We start from the raw sequence: 21,840 nt of genomic DNA on the forward strand, positions 1-21,840 counted from the left end.
AGAAGCTTCTCTAGCCAAAGGTGTAATGACCTCCTCCTTCCTCTCTTTTCCTGTTTACCTGCCCTCGGTCTCCATGACTGGGCACTGAGCATTTGGAAATTAGCTCATTTCCTTCCCCCACTGCTTAAGGTTGCTTGATTATTATTTCTATTGTGTTTGCACCTTCCTTCTACCTTCTGAAAACATGCTGGTACAGCGTTATGTGGGACGTCATGAGGCGTATTGAATACATAATCTTCTTACCAGAACTGTAACTATGCTCACTCCGTGAATGTCATACAAAAGCTAGATGCAATACAGGAATGGTGATGGTGGAACAGGCAGCCTTGAACATCTGTTCCCAGTGAGAATTGGGGGGGAAGAGGAGGGGAGGCGGGGAGGAGAGTGAATGTATGCTTGCCTAATTTGTTAAGGTGCTGATGATAAACTTTTTTGCAATACCAAGTTGTAAACTGCTCTTATGGTTGATACCCTTAAGTCTGATTAGCAGTTTGCAGGATTGAGATAGCAAAGGGGTTTGTTGGAGTGGACTTGCCTCAACACAGGAGGAATGAATCCTGCTTCCTGCCCCAAGGATGAATTAAACGTTTTCCATTTAGATCATTGAATGATATGTCTAGACAGGGCTGGGAGCAGGAAGAGTCCCCATTTTCCTGGCTTAGGGAGGAAAGCCTTTTGTTTTGCTTTGTTCTTCTCCCTGCCCAACTCGTATTCCTTCACCACCATGGCCCAGCCTCACCAAGAGAAAACAGTGATCCACCTTTTGCTGTTTCATGTTACTGTGTGTGAGGAGTGGTCATCGTCCCCGCCTGTTCCTGGTACCTTCACCAAATGACTTCTAAAGAAAAATGTATTGGTAGTTCTCGGCAGATGAGCAGAGAGTAGGACATGGTACTGTCAGGGATACCAAGGTGTCACACCAGTGTGAACACCTGTAGCGTGTCTGGTTTTATCTTCTCTCCTTATCAAGGTGTGTGAAAGGAATTAGTAATTTGTATTGTCAACAATGCTGTCTGGCCTGTTAGCCAAACTGCTGAGCTTGAGAAGAGAGATGGGCTTCATATTATTCATTAAGCTCAACTAATGAAGACATTGGTGTTTTTCTAACATGAATTTATTTTAACTGTTCAGCTGCAAATACACAGGCAGGCTCCAAGGCAGTTTAAAATAGTTCCAGGAATAACAACTTCATCACATTTCTCAAGTAGATTATCAAGTTACAAATATTACATCATCAACAAAAAGTCGTTTTGGCTGACCACTCTGTAAAACCCAGTCCTCTAGGTTTCGCTACGTAGGCATTTCTGGGTGTCGTGCATGCTCTGCTAGCTCATGATCCCAGAGACTTTGGAATTCTCCATTGCACAACTGGGGGGGGTTGAATTCTGGAAAAGCTCTTTTCGGTAGTTTTCCCCAAGTCTACCTAAGTGAGCCTCCTTTACTGCTGGCATCTGTCTGACTTCTGTGGTCTGCTGGAGGATGGCTGGTGTTTTTTGCTGGATGCATTCCATTTCCCTCTTATCTAAATGTAAAAGCAATATAGTTCCTGCTTTAAAAGAAAGACAAAGGATTACCTAGTCACTTCAGAGGTGAAAGCAGGAGGTCATTTCCCCGTCATCTTTTAGCTGACTTGAGTTGCCTTCACCAAAAGCAGATGTCATTCTTGATGATTAAGAAAAATAGTTTTTGAAGGAGATGCTATAACCTCAACTCATGAGAACAAGGAACACATCCCGCATTTCCTATATGCCCCTCCTCACTGGCATCAGTGGGAGGTTTGGGCATGAATCATGAAACAGGCAGGGCCTGCATTTTAAGCCATTTACAGCTTCAGGTTGAAATATGTCCGCAGGAGAAATGCAGCATGAAAGGGGCTACACACTGGCTTTATTCTGCGTGTCAGTCCCACAAGCCAGTATCAGTGGGGTCTCATGCACGCAGATGAATGGGATATGACCCAAAGCCTTAACGAAGAACAGATTGTCCTGGGTTCTGGGGCTCCGGTAGGGACTGTACAAGCCTGTGCTTAAAAGCTGACTAACGTGGCGAGTAGAATTACTGTTTCTCGCTGTTTTCAGGGTAACATCTCACTCTTAATGGGAAAGAAAGGATGATTTTTGGGTCCCATAAAAGTAATGTTGCTACTCTAATAAACTATTAAAGTGGGTAGGGGCTTTAAAGCTGGAAGGCGTTAGTCCTGGGCTCTTTCAGACTGCAGAGTCGTCAGCTTGCACTGCCTGAGCTGGCTGGTTCTCCTCATGCTCATCCTCATGTGAAGTCACTGTCCATCCTCACACAGACTGGGAAGGAAAAAAAAAAATTAAAAAAAAATAGAGCGGTGCTTATCCTGCTGCATCTGCAGAGCAGGGGGGTGAGGAGTGATGTGAAAGGAGTGTCGGTCACCTCGCATTGGTGCTGTCTATCTATCTCAAACGGTTACTGGGCAGATTGGCAGTGTGTTATTGTCCACCTACAACAAAGAAGGCCCTGAGGAACGAAAGTTCCTAGGAAGGTGGCATAACATTATTGTCTGTTCAAGACATAATAGACCCCTAAACATTTTATGCTGCAGTCACATCAATTCTCTATTGCAAGAATTCCTCTTGATTTTGCATCCCTAACGAGTTCATCAGATAATGTTTTATTAGCGATTTTTCACAAAATGGGCCTGGCTATGGGGGGGAAAAAAAGTGTCTTTATATTTAAAAGAAAAAAAAAAGGTAGTTTTTTTTTAAATTACCATGGGAAATAAAATATTTTTCAAAGCAGCTCAGCTCCAGACTGATTCCACTAGGCCTCATCCTCCTTTTATTGATGAAACTCAGCTGATTTAAAGTGGGCTGCTTTCCTCTCATGGGGAAGTCACACAAGATCCTTCAACTAACTTTGAACAATGCTTTCTTCTGCATCTCACTATTTCCATTTAAAAGTTATCCTAATTGAATCAGTTTACCTTTTGAAACATTAATTAAATTAAAAAGATCTGGTGTTGCCAACAAAACAGAAAAATGCTTTTTTAATATACAGCGGAAATCAATTATCCAGTATCTGTGGATATAACTGAAAGAATATTATTGTAGTTTCATTTTGTTTTCTTGGGGGGAAGAAAGACTAATTGTTTTTTAAATGAAATGTTAAGTAGCATAGTTTACCAAGAAGTATAACCACAGACTGGTTTGATGTGTTTTGCACAGCTGGAATTAGAAACACACACAAAAAGAAAAAAAAAAAAAAATAGAAACCACAGAGCTATTAAGCTGAGACAGTAAAGAAGCAGCAAAATTGGCCTGGCTTTGCTTTTTCCACTTAAAGATACTATTCACTTGGATAAACAGTATAGTCTTTGAAAATAAATAAACTTACATTTTTTAACAACAAAACAAAAAAAGAAACAGAAGAAGGAAATAGGAAAAACTTAAACCAAACAAAGAGTGAGAACACAGGGATCATTAAGTATGTGATTTCAAACAAAAATACTGTTAATTAAGGGCAACGCCCAGCAGCAGGAATCTGGGAAAGAGGTTGAAACAAGAAACAAATATCATGTCCTTCAAGTTTAATTAATTTCTTGGGACAATCTCCAAATATGTAGGGGGAAAAAAGTAACATAAAATAGCCAAAGGAAGAAAAATATTAAAAGCGAGAGTTCCTGAAATTTGAAATTGTGGCATTTACCAAAATGCAAAAGTCAGTATGTTTTCCTCCCACAAAGCTGTAAGTAGAACCTGAGAGGTTAGGAAAATGAAGTTTAAACTCTTATGTCTCTAAACAAATGGGCTCTTTCGAAGTGTTTGTAGGAGCTGGGTGCCACAGCAGCCTCTTCATGCGGCACAAAGATTTTTTGTGGCAGAACACTTAGAAAAGTCCTTCCTGCTTGTAGGAAATACATGCTTCTTTCACGCATTTTAATTGCCTGGGTCATCACTGTCTGCAGTCATGACTGTACCGCAGCAATGTTCTTCCTGTTGGTTCAGCAATGCCCCCGAGTCAGTTTGTAGCTGGAAATGGGACCGGTGCAACCAGAGAGGAGTAGCACAGTGAAGTGCTCCTGGCAGAGCAAATCCCTGCCAGGTCTTACTGAAAAAAAAAACCCCCAAACCAAAAGCAAAAGAAGTGAGTCAAAACAAGAGAGTATGTATTCGTTTCCCACTGCATTTGCTTTTTTTTTTATATCAAAGTCTTCCTGTTCTTCATGTACTAGCCACCTCCTTCATCCCAAATTCATTCTGCTGCTGTAACTAAGTCATGAAAGTGTGCTGGTCATGGACTAATTTATTTCTAACCTCTCTTTTTTCTTTGCTGTAACATTTCCTGAGTTTTCCAGTCAGATATCTAACTCCCAGTCCTATGCCTTTCTCTCCTCCTTCCACCCTAACACTTTCCATCACTGCCTAAAGAATCCCTCCCATTGCCAGTCACTTCCCAAACTCTGTGCTTGAAGCTGAATTTCTTTGCCAGGCTCCAGCAGCTCTGTTATTTCCCACAAGGTTTGAAGAGCTTTTCCGTCTGTAAGTGTCGGGGCAAAGCCTGCCAGGGCGGTAAGTAGCCAGAGGGTGGAAAATAAATGGATTCAGAAGCTCCAGGTATACCTGCTGCAGATTGCAGGAGGAAGGAAAGAGCTGGCAGCATGAACAGGTACAGTGAACTTGTTCATGGTGACCACTCATGGGACTGACAAAGATCAGTTGCTTAATGGAAGTGGGTTTCCTAGAAACACTGAACAGATTCCTACTCAGTGCACTGTGTGGATATTTTGGGTAGAATTGCATTATGCCTCTTAAAATATTAGTAAATAAGCAAAAATCTTTTCAACAGACATCTTTTAAAGATGTAAAAAAAGTGACTTGGACAATTTATGTCTAATTGTGTACAACCCATCCCTTGGACAGGTTAACTGCATAAACGTTGGCTGAATCTGCAAATAGCTGAGGATACTAAATGAGTGGCCAGCTTGGGCATCAGCCCTCCAAGGTGCTCCCTGTCTCCAGTAGGTCTTGAGGATACTCAGTTTGACGGTCATTTAACCAAAAAATATCAAGTGCATGGTAATGAAGAAGTAGGAATGCAAACAGAATTTCCTTGCCTTGAAAAAGCAATAGTTTGGTAAGTTGCTCTGAAGAACGTTAACCAGATTTTTTTAAAAGTATTTATTTGTATTTATTTTTGTGCAGTCTAAGAGGGGGGTTAAACATCTGGATAATGACATGTTTACAGTTTAAAGAACATCCTAACGGTCATATTCCTTCGTCTGTAGAAATGCTCGCACACTTATAAAGAAGATACTTGTTTATCTGTGTTGTTTATTGATCTACTGTCTGGCCAATACATGACTTGAAAAGATTCTGAGCCAAATGTATCGCTAATGTAAGCAGATGCAATGACATCAAAATTGGTTGCGAGTCTGGCCCTCTGAGTTTGCTCATGAAAAACATTAACTTGACAATGACTGGTCAAAAAAATCTATTTATTTTAGTTCAAGTCTGTCTCATTGAAACCAGATTTACATGCAGATAATTTCAATCAGTTCAGCAGAATTGCTCTGAATTTGCTCTAGTATGATGAAAACCAAGCGTACTTGTTTTTAAAGAATCCCTTCCCAACGCCAACATTTTAGAGAATTAGAAATGTTCTTTTTTTATGTCATTCACGTTGGAAAGCCAAAAGAGAGCAACCGCTTTATACTGAGGTTCTCCTGGTTTGTATGCAGTAACACAACTACAGCAAGGAAAACTTCTGAGCGCTATAAAGGAGAGTTTCGGCTTTTTCAGTCAGGTGAGAAAGGAAATCTAGAAACTTCTTCACAAAGAGATTAAGGTTGACATTCTCAAAGCCATCTTGGGTGTTCAGATATTCACCTTGCACTAAAATTAACAAGATTTGTTTGTCTAAATACTCTATCTCTGAAAATTTTAACTTTTAAAGCACTCCCCACCCCTCAATGTGGAGTCTGGCCTAGGCACAAATATATCTGGAATCTTCCTAGTATTAGGCTAGAAACAGTGTATCTGTGTGCGCGCAAATGTGAGTCTGTATACCATTGAGTGTTTGAAATTTCAGTAACAGCTATAACATTTCTATATGATAAGAAAAACCTTAGCAAATGATGTGAGAAGGTCGGTGTCAGTCAGGTGGTTTACTCTACCTGCATTTCAAAGGCAATCCATTTGAAATATGATGAAAGGTGGACTATGTCCGGTCTGACACTGTTTGAAAAGCTTTTCCCTACCCCCATCTTTAAATAGCAAGAGGGAGATGATGCTTCCAAAGCAATCCTTGTCTCAGAGGTCAGTATTGTGGGGAAGGATAATATTGTTTCAGAGAAATACATATTGATGTTATTTTTCTTGGCAGCCCCTTGGTTGTCATCAGGGTTGCCTTGGTGGAAATATTTTTTTTTTCTTTTAGTCAAGAGAAACAAATTGTGAAATCTTCAGCTTTTTGAAAGGTGAGGCAAAGTAAGGTCGGCATTGAAATAGGCTAAATGGTACAAGCTTCAGCCTCATGAATATTATGTTTAGCAGAGTGGTACTCTGGTCTCAGTTGTACACTAAAGAAATAACTCCAGAAGTAACAGAGATTGAGATTTTGTTGTATGAATCCCATAATTCTACATCCTTTATCAGGAAAACATTGGTATTTAATGTATTTTATCCATGATGATGAAAATCACTATGGGTCTGTCGTACAAGCCAAAACATGTTCAGGCACCTTTAATGTCCTGGGGGAAAAAAGAAAACAAAAAAAAAAAAAGGGAAAAGAAGAGGCATTATCCCCTATAGAAAGGAGGGGTTTCCTAGCCCATGAAATGGAGTCTTAAGTAGAAGCAGCTTCACAACTCATCTGGGAATAAGTGCAAGGGAACCTGCTGAAGGCAGAGCAGTCCATGCGTGTGCCCTTCATCTCACTACAACCTTCTCTGCAGGCAGGACCTTGATGTCCTTTATCTGTCTGACCCTAAACTCAAGAGGGTTTCTCCTTCACTTTTGGAGCTGCCAGACCCCCTTTAAGGAGCAGGTTGTTTTACGTGTGGATCGGGCAGGTAGTGAGGATTGCTGTGCGCCTTTGGTTTTGCAGATAAAACGCAGCTCTGTTTTTGTCTTTACCGATCTGGTTAGAAGGGTTGGTTGTCTCCCCTGGCATGTGAGGTTGGGGCATGGGGCAGGGCCAGCTGGCTGCGGTGCCATCCAGATAAGAGCACGTTGCTGTTACTGACGCGGGGAAAACAATCAGGAGTTACGGTAGGGATAATATCTACCCCTTTGGGAGGGTGTGTACCTGCCACTTATTAGTCATGTTCCCGTTCTGGTTAGCTTTCAATTTCTTGCTGGATAACTGGAATCCAAGACTAATTGAGAAGGACATTTTTCCTCACATTTATCTCTGGTTACCTTTTCTCCAAAGCAGACCTCATTCCTGTGATTCATGCCTCTACCACCTGCAGACTCACCACTGCCTCACCCATCCCCACCAAGACCCCGTCACAGGCATTTTTGGAAGCTGGCTCGAAACACTTGCGGCTGGGCTGCCGTGCTCTGAGCATGTGGTGCTGGCATTGGCCTGGATTTGTGAAGCCCCACAACGTCCTGAAGCTGGCCTACCTGCAAGGACGGCTCATATCCTCTGCCAAGAGGCTGCTCAGCATCAGGATCAGCATTCCTGTTGACACTCCACTCCCTCCCCATGGGAGAGGGAGCCTCCGGCAGAGCCCTGGGGAGGAGGGCACCTCAGTAAGTCCCTGAGCTCCTTCCAGCCCTGAGGGGCTCACATTTGCAGCTTGCAGGCCACATTGCAAAGTTCATCTCTTTGCATGCTTGGGAAGAGGCAAGGAGTCCTTGTCCTTCTCTGCAGAATAGGCTCCTTTATGGGTTTTTTGCTGTCTGGGGTGCGGAAAGAGTTGCCACTGATTTGGCTCTGTGTTTCAGTCTGTGCTGTTCAAAACTCAGGGTCTGGAGAAGCCTCATTTTGTTACCACAAGTCTCAACAGATTTTTCAAAAGATAGCAGACCAAATACAGGAAGAGTTTTTGAAGTTTTTATTCAGCTGTTCTTGCTGAAGGCAGCTTTCTCACTGATGTCTCCCAGACTCAGGCAGTAAAAAAAAAACCGAGAGGCAACTGGATAAGGACTGCAGAATAAGGCCCACTGACCTTAGCCCAGGCAGAAGGAGCAGAGCACACCAATCAATCACAGTTTGATACCTGGGCTTATAAAAAGCTTAACGGAATAGTACGTATAAATGTATAATGCATCTGTGACTCTGAAGCCAACACATTTTCTCCCTCCTCCATGGAAATTGCCTGGGTTAGACCATAAAGATATGCTGTTCTTTGTGCGGTATATAAAGAATATCAATACCAAAAGAATTTATGTATGATCCAAGAATTTTTTAATAAAGTGTGTGTTCTCTGGCCATTGCTTCTGTTCTTTATGAATAGATATAAGGAGTGATACAATTTCATCTAAGATCATACGCCAAAGGTAGATTGCTAGCTGTCTGTAACCTCCTCGAGTAGGCTGGGCTCTGGAAGAAGGAGCTTTTAATGGTTTGATATAGTGAGTGATATTAGGCTGCTCTTATCTTAGGGCTCAGCACATCCTCTTACACAACCCAACACAGTAGAACAAATTAATCACGCATTAGCCTGCTAAATGGGATTTGGGGGACATAACTATGAATTAAGCTTTCCTCTATTCCACCTCAGAACAATTCCTCCTCCATGTTGCAAGTCATACCTTTTCCAAGCTCCACAGAGATGAGTAAACCCTGTTCATTGTCTTACTGCACACAGACTTTGTAGGTCTACCTTGACGGTTGGAGGTTTTCTGTTTGTTTTTAATTGTTTGTGCTTCTCCCTGTATGGAGATGGCAGGTAGAAGCTCGCAGCTTTGCGGTTGGAACTAAAGACAGTAAAGATTGTTTCTAAGCATTGCCTTACACCAGTTTCCTATACAAACAAGGTTCACTCTGGTAGGCTCCAGTGTGTCTGAGGAATGATGTTATTATTGTGGTTATCACCTCGAAGCATTAGGCATGTTTTTTAGCTACAGTAAGCCGAGGAATCTCATATTCTTTGGGATTCTTTGGGAAGCCAGTATAGAGGACAGAAGACAGGCTTGATTTGCTTGCAGTAGTCCATGCTGTTGAGGAGGCTTTGTGAACAGGGTTCTTTTTATGTTATTATAGTAGAAGTATTGTCAGGGGCACTTTTATCAGGCAAAGGTGAAGAGGGCAAATGCAGAAGTCAGAGACGAGGTCAGTGGCTGCCAGGAAGGAACCACAGATGGAAGAACGCACCACTTAGGGAGCTGGGAGGTCAGAGCCCAGGTGGGATTTGTCTCACCAGGCAGTGCTGGGGCAGCCAGATGACTGCGCCTAACCTCCTCCCGTGACTTCCTTGCAGTCGGCAAGATTAATCGGCCCTGGATTTCCAGAGACCGATTCATCCACCCTGTCTTAGTCACCTGTTTCAGGAGGGGTGAATTGCAATGGAAGGACTGTCAAGGATGTCCAGATGAGAAGTTCAAACTGGAGGATGAGCTTTTAGCCCATTAAAGTGGAGTAGACATGATGTCCGCTCACAAGTGTGAGTGAGGAAGAAGCTCTTGTGAACAGTGGAGTGCACTGACCAAATGGCTTTTATATACATTTAGGTGAAGGAGACAGTATCGTGGCTGCAAGTTCTCTGTAAAGCTCTCATCTGCTCACCAGATTTCTATCTTGTTTCTTTTCTTTACAGTTTTCCACCCATTACCTGATCTTATCTAAGTCTGGGCCATGGTATGAGTAGTCCTGAAGTTGTATATGGTGAAGGATGAGTAGAGTTCTCTCTCACCTTTTGATCATGTTACTGTCTTCTGCTTATGAATTTCCTCTGTTTTATCTACTTAGGAAAATGAAAAGTACCTTCCCTTGATTCCTGTCAGCCTTGTACTTCCTTCTCTCTCTTCAAACTCCAGATCCCAGAATCATGCAAGCATCAGCTATTGTTCTGCTTTAACTGCATCTCCCCTGCCCTTGCAGTTGCAAAACAAAACTTGCAAGTCTAGCGCAGTTTCAATTTTTAAAGCGTACTCTTCACTAACTGAATAACCAGAAGGAACTGAGGAGATTTCAGTAGTATTTCAGTTGTATTTGAATCTTCTTTTTTAAGCACACCTCATGATGTATGGGAGACAAATTCATTGGTTTTGAACCACTTTGATGTCTCTATTGTGATTATGTACTGTGTGGTATCATGTGCATCATTCACACAATATATTCAGAAAGCTATATGAAAGTAAAAGTGGTTTAGAATCCCTTTGTGCTCTTATTAACTAATGTTTTGAAAGGTAGGAAGAATCTGATTTTCAAATCTAGTGTAATAGTTCAACAAGCTAAACAACAACAAAAAAACAGAATAAAATTGAGAGGTTAAAATAATAAATCAAGAAAAAAAGAAAGGACTCATCCATCTGCACCATGGCTATGCTTTTGGAAAGGGAAAACTGGAATGCTTACAATGAGCATAGGATAGATGCACATTTATGGTATTTGGCTTTTGTCCTTTGGATTGTACTTCACCCTAAATGCGTGTAAAATTAATACCTAGAACAATTCTGTGTGGGTTGGGATTTTTTCTAGTTTGTTTGTCTTATTTTGAATAGCTTATTTTTTTTCACTTTGAGATATTCTGCAAGCTTGCTTTTTCTCTGTAGCTATTTGTGGTGGTTACTTGAACTGGTGACGATAATCATAAAACCATGGTTGGTCTCCATTGTAAAATGTTCTAGTGCCTTTGATGGAGCATTGGTCTTACTGTGCTGGGTAAATGTACAGATCGTGAAGTGATATTTCCTGCCTAAAAACTCTTGTGATTTTTTGCAAAACTTGTGTTTGGTTTTGTCTTCCTGGCTTGAAAGGCAGGACTATGTATTATAGCACCTCTCACATTGTTTTCCTTGTCTGGTGTTTTCTTGGTTGGCCAATTGCTGGGCTGTGTCAGTACCAAAAACAAGTTAGCACCAGCCTGCAATGTTTATTCAAGTAAAATTTCACAGACATTTTGTTTGCCTGAGCACTGCAGGACTGAAACCTTTTAGGTTCAAGCAAAATAACATACACCTCTTCCAATTTGTGAAGTATTCATTAGATATTCCTGCCAACTGTTGACAAATTTGAGATGTATTGACAAAGTATCATAATTTCGTAAGGAAAACATTCTTTTATTCCTTATTTTCCAAATAGCTTCCTTCCATCCAAATAGCAGGATGAAATCCTGCAAACATACAAAAAATTACCATTTACTTTAAGTGTGGGGGTAACTCCAGAATTCACTGTTGAAATTACATCCCTTATGCCCATCAAAGTCTATAGCAAAAATTCCACCAACCTCAGTAAAACCCAGGAGCCTTGATACCGAATTGGGAGGCAAGATTCGCCTTTGACTTGAATGATAAAAATAATTGCCGAGTCAAAATGTGACATCTGCTTTCACTTAAGACGTGTAGGTCCCTGGATGCCCCGGTTGCTGAAGGACATTGAAAATAGCCAGAAAGTTCAGTTACTGTTAGCTACCACCTGGCACTGTGTTTCACTTCGGACTGCTCACGGTGGAGATTACAGCCAGACCAGTGCTGGGGACGGCTGGTTTTGCACCGGGCTCCTCTCTGAACTTCCACTTTGTATAACTAGGTGAAATTTTGAGAACTGTCTGCTTAGTATTTCAGTCCAGGACCTTGAATCTGGATGGAGGGAGCTCAACTTTACTGTATTTTATGTTTCTCAGTTTTGCAACTGAGAGATTTAAAAAGTAGTACCAAAGAACTAAATATGAGGATAGTTTCCAAAAAGGGGGTTGCGGGATCAGTTGTGATCTTGGGATCCTGTGTTTGGTCAGCTTGCTTTGCTAAAGGTACTTGGGCAAGGGTGTATGTAGCATTAAGCCCTGGTAAAAGGAACAGGGCACATCAGTGTATATATTTTTTTGTTTCTGAAGTACCAGATTTTTGCTTCCCTTTGAACAACACTGCATGAACTTAAGCTGCAGATTTCTTCTTGTCTCCGAATGAGGCGTTACTCAAACCTCCAATCTGGGGAACAGAGAGGTGTAATTCAGGTTACTCCCTTGTGAAACAGTGCAAGTCTCCTGCTAATTGGCTCTTCCCAGGCTCTTGTGAGTGTTCTTCATTACAGAAGAGGAAAAGGGGGAACTCAAATAGTCTGACGTAAATGACATGCAAGGAAAAAATAACTATAGGGAAACTGAAAGGCTATAACAGCATTTTTGTATATGTGTGCGTGCATGGGACTGCTGTCCTCTGTCATTAATGAGAGCTGTACATGCTGCTGGGTCACACACCACCAATAACTTGATCTGCCAATGAGTACCTGACCACCTTTCTGCTAAATTAACCAGACGGCGCTTGTGCTGCTTTTATGCTGGCTGCAGGGGAACAGAAAATATCTCATCCGGTATAAATCCTGACTGTTCAAGCTTGTTAGTATTTTTTGATGTCCTGACTTTCTACCAACAGAATAGCTTTATACTGAAGTGATATGCTGGTTTTGATCCAGTACTAGAAGCTATAAAGCGAGATTTAGTGTCTTTCTGAATTGTAGCCTGATATGGGGCATGATGCCAGGGGTAAGGGTGGGAGAACAGTCACCGACAGTCCCATCAAAATATCATCTGGTGCAGTATATGTATTTTATTTGATCCATTCAGTGGGCGCACAGCTCAGTGTCCCATTCACAACAAGACTAAGCCAGCAACTGGTATAGACAGATAGATGTGAGACTGAGAGATTGGGAGAGGTAGATATAGGTAGATACATCACATGAGGTCTTGCCGGATGAGAAATTCATGATTTAAATTCACTAATTTCAGATGTTTCCTGTCTAGATATCATCACATATGTTGCACTGTATCTTTCTGTAAGGACAAATGTCCACCAAGGGCAGATTACAGCCAGTAAACTCGCTAGATTCCTGACTAAACTGCAGTTTGCACCCAGGTGGTGGAGAGGATAACCTAGCACTTCTCAGGGGCTCCTTAATGCCCATGGAACGCTACCTGATTTACAGATGTTGCACTTTACCCAGGACAACTTTAACTGGGGATTCTCTGCTAGTAGTGTAATAGTAGAGCATTAACACTTTATGAAAAAGATATTGGCAAATGCTCGCTAAGCAGTCTCACTATAGATATGTAAGGCCAAGATGAAACTACTTAGATGCTGCTTACCTATTTTTCCTGTTGCCATTAAAGAACACAAAGCCCTTGTACGTGCATTTGAACTATGACAATGGGCATCCACCACCTACTGAAAAAATTATTCAAAAGGCTGATGAAAAGACTGAAGACTGCAAGCTTTCCATGGTATTTGAGAATGCTGTAACTTTAAAATGTTGGCTAGTAGATTTAAGGCTTAGGGAAAAACCTAGTCATTTCCTAGGGGAGTGTCTAAATGCCATGTTTCACCTCAGAATGTGTATTTCCAATTCACTGCATCAACAACTAAAAAAAAAAAAAAAAAAAAAGACATTTTGACGGATCCTTTATATATGTGATATTTCCCACCCATGACTGACACAACTATATTAGGCAATGTTAAAGTAGGATTGGATATGCTAGGAAAACCTTTTTTCTGATAAAGATTGTTTCATTCAAGGAACCGGTTTAAATTCTGCCAGAAGAGTCTACATAAACTCCATCTCCTGGAGCAGGGCTTGTGACTACACCCTGCAAAATACTGCTAAATCCTTTCACATGTAGTTTGACGGCTTAGTCGGGAGAGAAGCTGAGACAATTCCCCAGAGACAGGTTGAAAGTATACCAGATCATTTAAAGGGGATGTTAATGATGATCTATCTAATTATAACAACCTAAATATCAGCACCGTTAGCAATTTCATTTCTTATTATAGCATGGCAAAAAGGAGATAAACAGATTATTTATGCTTGTTCTGCGTGGAATGTTATGATTTTGGTGTCTTTATTGGATGTAGCCTGTTAGAGAGACCGTGCTTTTCCCTGTATGCTCCCTGCCTGATAATTAACGTGTATTGAGGAGCTTTTAACTAGCAAACAAAGGAAAGTCACTCTGCTTGTTTGTTTGGTATGTTTATGGTCACATACCAAAATATCTCTCACAAAACAGCAGCAATTTAAATTTCCTGGAAAAAGAAAACATTCTTCTTATGAAAATTATGTTCGTAATAATAAAGTGTTTTAATGCAACCATGTATCTGAAGTCAAAGAGGGTAAAAGTATCTACCTTCAACAAAAGTTTCTTTAAGAGTTGGAGAGCTCAGGCTTTCTATGTAGCCAGCCCAAAAGTACAGAAATTCCTGTAGAAACTAATGCTCTTTTTTACCATGTGTAAACCCCATCTCTTTGCCTTAGTTTTCCTTCAGCAATCACAACAGAGTTAAAAATAATAATAATAAAAAAATATCCCTTACATATTTAAGATGGAATGGGATTAAAAAAAATATCACTGGGCCTTGACCCATTTGATTTTATTGTATGGCATTCCAAAACCCCAGTGATGAGTATGGTATAAGCAGATAGCTAGATTAGTTAAATTAGACATTCAGAGAAAGAGGATGGTGGATAAGAGATGATCTGCTAGAGTAGAAAGATAATCCTGAACACTAGGGATCGGTCCTTCTTCCACTGAAATCTAGCAAGATTGCCAACGTTAGCAGAAGAAGTAGAAAGACACAGAGGTTCCTTGCTAAGGACCACCACAAGGCATGATGTATGTCAAAGTCTGTGAAGGGCTACAGCAAGCACCCTTAGAAAATTCAGATTCTTAAATGGGAGTTGTTACTTTGAAAAATCTGGATATTTGTTGACAGTTTTCCGGTTTTTTCAATGGCACTAATAACAATCAAAAATCCAAATAATCAAAGAATCTAAAGCAAAACAAAAATTCTCTGTGAGGCTGGAAACTGAAATGTGTCAGCAAAAGAAATTCTGAAAGGGAAACTGATAGTGAAATTCGTAAGACCAGTTTAAGCTTATGAGGTAAATGAAGAATTATGAATAAGTAAATAACAAACTTCCCTGAGTAATAATTCAGGTCTGCAATATTTATGTAAGTTTAAGTATCTTCCACAACATGACAATGTTACATTACGTTGCCATTAATCTAGAAGGGTAAAAAAGTGCAAGCAGACCGCAATAAAAATAATGATATTGGCTTCAATTTTTTTATTAGAGTTCAGTAGTCCATCTCCCAGTCTTCCCCCAGGAATACAGCAGGTACTATACTACCTTTCTCACAGAAAAGTTAAAGAGATTTGGCTTCCACTAAAGACCTAAATTAGACCATTGTGCAGTGGTACATCAGTTTATAACTTCTTTCAAAACTACGAGACTCCAACTAATTAGTTCTTTCCCAACTCAGGCCCCATTCCATTTGCCTTCCCTACATCAATTCCTTGTCAGCACTGCAGATAAGGACTTTGCCCTGACCTTGATATCCCTCCCAACTGTGGTCACCTCCACACCTCAGTTCTGCATCCCACCTTAGGCCGTGCACCTTTCCCTGTACCCCCAGCTGCTCCTCCTGCAGACTTTGAGGATTTTGCCAAGGCACCACCTCATACCCCTCTTTTTCTTCCATCAGCTACCTCTTGAGACCTCTCTGCTGTACTAGGCAGTCGTGCAACAAGAGGGTTGCGTGGGTGGGAGCAAGATGCACTGGCCAAGTTCTCTCATGATGGATATTGTATAAATGACCAGAAATGGGTGCTATTGCTCCATATTCTAATGCTCCACCTGAGGTCACCCCTGGAAAAGCCCAGCAAATGTACCCATTTCATAGAATTTATTCTAATAAGGTATTTGCCTTTTGGCAAAAATGTGACCATTTTGATAGCTTAGCCTGCTAGGGGGTGACACCTGGATAACCAGCAACAGTTAAGGTCCTTGAATGTGTCCAGAGGAGTATTCACTGGGACTGGAGAGAAAGTGGATAGTGGTGCAATTGGGAGTGGTGAGAAGACCGGCTCTTGGTGTGACTTAATAGCAGGTCTTTTGCATTGCAGTTTATGTCAGCACAGCACCTGCTCTTTCTGATTGTGCTGGAACAATGGGTGCAGCAAAAAAGGAATATAAGCGCACAGCCTGGAGGCCTGTAATTTTCAAGGCACAGGCAGAGAAGTGGGGACATAAGGCAGGCTGAAGAAATGCCGAAGTATTGTGCATGATATAACTTACAGCAGAAATGTTCTGTGGTTGTGGTATCTTCTGTCAGAGAAACGGGTTTGGGCACTGGCCAACAGGTCTTCTGCAAGAGCCAATTCCTATTTGCAGCGAAACATCATAGACAAGTCTCAGAGGTCAGTTTCTCTTGGAGGGGCAGTCCAGATGTGTGGAAAAATCATTACATTTTATTAATATATATTTTTCTCTTGCTATTGAGTCTTTCAAGTATGATTCCTCTGAAGCAGACATGAAAGGTGTTAAGAAAGGCACCTCCCTAAACAGAGCTGCCCATTTTCATTTTGTTTAGCTGAAGGGTCTTGGATGCTCTAAGCTTCTGTTATGTGCTTCATTGTCAAGGTGTTGAAACATTTACAATATGTTTCAAATGGCAAATGTCAGCCACTCTCCGTCGTTTATATTTTCTGCTTGGCCTGACCATGCAGACAGGCACAGGCAGAAACCTTGGTTGTTGTTTCTGTGTTTCCTTTCTCTCAAGACTTTCACTGCTCAGAAACACGTCAGGAGGTTTTTTTTAATTTTTCATAAGCAGAGCTCAAAGCATTCTGTCTGCTCTTTAGTTTTTAAGATTTGTCTGTCTTAATTTTGATGGAAGTTGAGTGTAATGAAATGTTTGGGGGGGTTTTATCTTAAATTAGAAATGTGGACCTTGAACAGAGCTGGTGTGAATCAGAATTAAAAAACAAACAAACAAACAAACAAACAAACAAGATATGAAATATAATTTTGTGACATGACAAGATGTCCAAACTCTCATGAAATAGGAATTTCTTTTTTCAAAAGTCCAAGAGGAATACTGATTTGAAGGGCCACCTTCTACTTAAAATCATGCCCCTGTTTGAACATCTTTTCTACCTATTGTTAAAAGTAGTATCTTAAGATCATCAGTACTGAATTATAAATGGTTAGACAAACAGGATTTTCCACATTAATTTGTTTCTTTTATAAAGTAACATTTTGTATGTTGGTTAATTTCCCCTGTTACTTTTAAGGGCTTTCATTATGCAGAGGAAAAAAAAAAAAGTTTAAGAAAAAAATTGATTGCAAATATACAAATGAATAGGCAAGAGGCAGAAAAAGACAGAAGGGATCTGTAGGCTGAAGGAATCATATAGCTCTTAAACTGATCTTTAAAGGGACCAGAGTTTTGCCTAAACAGTCTGTACACCACCACCCCCAGGGTATATATACATATCTCTAAAACAAAACATCGACAGTACTGTATCACTCGTATCGTAATATCATGAAACAGCGAACATTTTCCTAGGAAAATGGGACTGGAAAAGGAAGTCATACAAGATGAAAAAAGGTGGAAGAATATCAGCTCTTGATATCTGTATTCAGATCCCGCTGTTGCACATGCCTCCTCCCCACATAGCGCTATGCCTGTCAGCAGTATCGGTTGGGCAACCAAGGGCTGCTCAGTCTGAGCAGGGGCAGATTTGCCCGTTGGTACGCGGTGAAATCGCTAGCTACGGAGTCACGGCACCCAGTCACAGGCTGTCATCCTTTCCACCGCATCCCAGAGCTCGCCTTTAGCTCCGGCAGCATGCGGGAGTCAGGCGATGGGGATCTGCTAGCCCGGGTGTGCGTGGCAGGTTGGATGACGTGTGCCTCTCACTCACCGTGAAAGCATCCGCGTGCTGTGTCTGTGCTGAAAGTCAGGGCGTACTGACCTGGCGCTGTAAACTGTGTGCACAAATGAGCGTCCCTGCGATTGCCAGTGCGACTGGTCTGACTGTGCCTGGGACATCCATAAATTACAGGCATCTCTCCAAAGCTACCTTTTTGCACCCAGAGAAGATTTCAAGGTGAAAAAAACAACAGAGAGTCTGAAGAAATTTGGGCTGAAGTGACCTTTGGGTCAGATAAGATTGCCTTCTCTTTGTTTCTAAAAAAACCTCATGAACCAAGTCACTCCAAACCACAGATACCTGCAGCTTTGTTTTGTAATTAAATGAACATTTTCAATGGCGAGACTAAGGCAAGCTTTATGAAATGCACAGCATCAAAGGCCAGGCTTTCACTTCCATCAGCAAATGTGCCTTTCTTCAAGAACCATTGTTTTTTGTGGGACTTCTCAAATGCATAGGGTAGCCCAAGCTTAGGTACCTTGCAAAATCACCTACATCGGTAACAAATCTTCACTTGGCTCTGTTGTGAGCCAGGTTATGAATGAACGTGCATATAAAGTATTTGACATTGTGATGGCAACAACTTAAATATATACGCTTTTCCCGAGAGCCAGCCCCACCTTTTGACTTGATGGAAAATGCTTGTGATAACGTTCATTTATGGTTTCTCAGACTTTTTTAGTATCAGGGGAGCAATCTGCAGGACTAGAAAAAGGCAAGGTGTCTTGTCAGGATGTATCATTTCCCGAAGGATGAACATATTGGAACAAATAAGTTTTGGCATCCTAGTTCCTGCTATTTCTGAACCGCAGCGTGCTTTGCTGTGGGAGACCTGCTCGCACGAAGCCCGGGTGGGGAGGACGGGGATGAGGGGCGAGGATGGAGGCGGTGAGGAGCCCCGTTTTGCAGGGTGAAGGGCGGGCGCAGGGCGCAGGGGAGGCTGGCGGGCGGGCTGGGACAGGAGGAGCAGGAGAAGGCACCACTGCCACCCTTCCCCTAGCCCAAGTGCTCGCATTTTTCCCCGAAAGCGCTATTTTTCAGTGTCACATGGCTTAGGTGAAACTTTCCTTGAAGTCCGTCAGTCGAGTCAGCCTGCGGCGCCAGAGCAAACGTGAACCCAGAAGCGGCAGCACACACAGAACACCCAGCCGGGGGGCACGTTTCCCCCCAAAAAAGCCCTGATATTTTTGGGGTGGGGAAGGCCCCGACCCCTTAGGGCGGGAGAAAGGAGGGGTCCAACGCACCGGTGCGCGGGGAAACGGGGCTGCAGATGCGGGCTGAGCCGAAGGATGGAGCGGGAGGGGAGGAGGAGGAGGAGAGGGAGGAAGCGCGACCCAAGACGGCGGGGGGCCGCTCCGGGGGGGCCCGCCGTCGCCCCACGCTGCCTCCCGGCTGTGGGCGGGGTGTCGCCGCCTTCGGGCCGCCGCCGGGGCGGGCCGGGCCGGGCCGGGGGGATGGCGGGGGGAGGAGGAGGAGGAGGAGGAAGGGGGGAGCGGGGGTGTCATGCCGAGAGCGCGCGTCGCAGCCCGCCAGGCCGCGGCCCGACCCGCACCCCGGGGCGCAGCCCTCCGCCCTCCGCCGCTCCCCCAGGCAGGCGGCCCCGCTTCCCGCCGGGCCCGGGGCATCCGCGCCCCGGGCAGCAGCCAGCCGCGTCCCAAAACGGGCGGAGGGAAGGGGAGAAGGAGAGGGGAGCCCTCTCCGCCGCTTAAAGGAAGGGGAGGGAGGGGGGAAAGTTTAGCGGAGGGTGTTTGAATTAGGAGTTATCCCTAAAGAGCCTTTCCCCTGCTCTGATCCAGAGGGCAGCGCTGGGAAGAGGGGGCGGCGGCGGCGAGGAGCCCTGCAACATCTGTAAAACTTGAAGGAGGCGGCGGAGAGGAGTGTGCGAGAGGGAGGAAAGCAAAAGGGACAACTTTTCCGACACGTGAGTATCTCGGCGCGATGTGTTTATTCCCCTCCTTCGGTGGCTGCGCCGAGCCAAAACAATGCCGGGCGGCGGGGCTGGGGGAGACGGACGGGACGGGACAGAGGGGTCCCCGCTTCCCTCCGAAAACTGTTTGATACCAGGCTGTGGATTTGTTGGGTTGTTGTTTGTTGTTTTTTTTTGTTCCCCCACTTCTTCTTTTTTCTCCTCCCCCCGCTCTTTTTGTTGAACCAAATCAGAAATGTCAGTCAGTGCGAGTGAGTCAGAAGGGATCAGATTACAAGATCACTGAAACTGATGTCGGATCCGCGCACACACACACACGCACACACTGAGGCAGAGGCGCGGGCTGCTCCCCGCGGGAGGCGGGCAGGGATAAAATAACCACCAGCACCCGCCGGCCCTCCTCTGCCGCCCCTGTCCCGTGTGGGTCCCGTACACACACACCCCCCCCCCCCTCCCCCGGAGAATGTCCGCCGGCCGCGGCGGGGGCCGGCCCCGCTAGCCGCGGCGGCGGGGGAGCGGCGCGGGGGCGAGCCGCGGCGGCCCCGGCCCTCGCCCATGGGCAGCGCGGGGGCTCGGCGGCAGCGACGGCGGCGGCAGGTACGTACCCACTTGGGCGAGAAGTTCTTTGTTCCCCGGGCTCTGCTCCGGGTCACTTTCTTCTCGTCTCCCAGTGCTCCTTCCCCGCTCCCGGCCCCCTTCCCGCTTCCCTAACTTGGAGGCGGGAGTAGGGGGGAGCGAGGGGGTCTAACCCCCAAAATGGCTGTCACGGAGCGCGGGAGTTGAGGACGCGGGGTGCGGGGGGGAGAGGCGGAGACATTCCCCGCTCCGGGCCGGGGCCGGGCCGTGCCGCCCGGGCTCGGCCGGTCACGTCCCGCGGCGGAGCTGCCGATTTGCGAGCGGCAGCTGCTTTTTTATTCTCCCCCCCGCTTCCCTCCTTCTCTTCGCTCCCCCCCCCCCCCCCCCCCCCCCCCCCGAGCAACTCCCGGGCATTTTCACGCCCGTGAGGCGGGAGGCCGGCCGCGAACTTTGCAGGGGGAAAGGCGAGAGAAGCGGGGGAGAAGGCGCTGTCACATCTGGCGGGGTGGAGGGGCGCCCCGGGGGGGCCGGCCGTAGGGGCGGCCGTTGTTCCCTGCCGGCGGCTCCCTGAGGGGAAGGGGAAAGTTGGGTCCCGGCCGGGTGTGGGCGTGAGGGGGTGCGTGCGCCTTTTTGTGTGGGGGGCGTGTGCGGCGCGGCGTGGGGCTCCGCTCCTCGCTGCCGCCGCCGTTGGCACCGGGTCAAGTTGGGGAGCTGGGCGGCCGGCGGCGGGCCGGGCCGAGGCGGGAGGAGCGGGGGCGGCTGCCCGCGGCGGGGGCGGGGGAGCCCGCGCTCCGGGGGAGCTCCTCGGAGCCGCCCCGGGCCGGCACCGCGGCCCGTCCTCGCATCGAGCAACTTTGAAGGGTCCGAGGAGAGCGGATCCTCTGCGATTTTAATTAGCCCGTAAAGTCGGGGTGTTGACACAACTCCTGCGCCTCCGGACGGGCTGGCCGGCGCTCAGCCGCCGGTGCCCACTCCCAAATCCTCGCACCACGTGAAGAGAAAAGGTAAAAGGACACCCCCCCCTACCTCCCCAACCTCACTCCCCAAATTTTCTTTTTAACCCTCTGGTGCGTAGTTTTCATCCAGTCCTGTGGGTACGGTGTCCGTGGCCTTCTGCCAGTTTGTATGTAGATATATTTATGTAAAACATTTTCTCTCAGCTCCTTGCCAGCTGTTCCACATTTTCCAGCTGCCACTTCAGTTTGAAATGATGGACTGTACGGATCTCAAAGAGCCTTTTAGTCAAAGGTACGGATAGCTGTCCGCTTGATATACAGTGTCACGTTTTAGAGGCTGCTTCACTAAAGGAGTATTAGGTAGCAACCCACAGCAAAATACTCATCGCCATCGCGCCCCTGCTACTTCCCGCTTGATTTTCAAGGCTCAATAAACATGATTTTTTAAGCTTCAGCGTGCAGACTTCATTTCTTTTGTGTGTGCTACAGAAAAACTTGGAAGCGAAATTTTTCAGAGGCCTTGAGAGATGTGGCT

At 44.8% G+C, this 21,840-nt stretch overlaps 1 protein-coding gene and 1 long non-coding RNA gene across 4 annotated transcripts in view; one reads left to right on the top strand and one right to left on the bottom strand.

The window, feature by feature from the left end:
• Window positions 1–1,039: 1,039 nt before the first annotated feature.
• On the bottom strand, window positions 1,040–20,686 carry LOC142600500 (uncharacterized). Its single transcript, XR_012834022.1, has 3 exons — window positions 20,379–20,686; window positions 16,207–16,292; window positions 1,040–2,300 (listed from the first exon to the last, which is right to left on the bottom strand). It is a non-coding gene; the product is annotated as an uncharacterized LOC142600500 (long non-coding RNA).
• The window catches only part of GLI3 (GLI family zinc finger 3), a 214,166-nt gene continuing 211,657 nt past the window's right edge, over window positions 19,332–21,840 (top strand). For 2 of the 3 annotated variants that reach the window (XM_075745325.1, XM_075745327.1), the window contains exon 1: window positions 19,332–19,767. The gene's annotated coding sequence lies outside the window, so the exon portion shown is untranslated. Of the gene's footprint in view, window positions 20,371–21,840 lie in introns of all 3 variants that reach the window. The other variant, XM_075745326.1, reaches the window with a different exon arrangement.

Source organism: Balearica regulorum, chromosome 2, assembly GCF_011004875.1.
Source record: "Balearica regulorum gibbericeps isolate bBalReg1 chromosome 2, bBalReg1.pri, whole genome shotgun sequence".
Lineage (NCBI taxonomy): Eukaryota > Metazoa > Chordata > Aves > Gruiformes > Gruidae > Balearica > Balearica regulorum.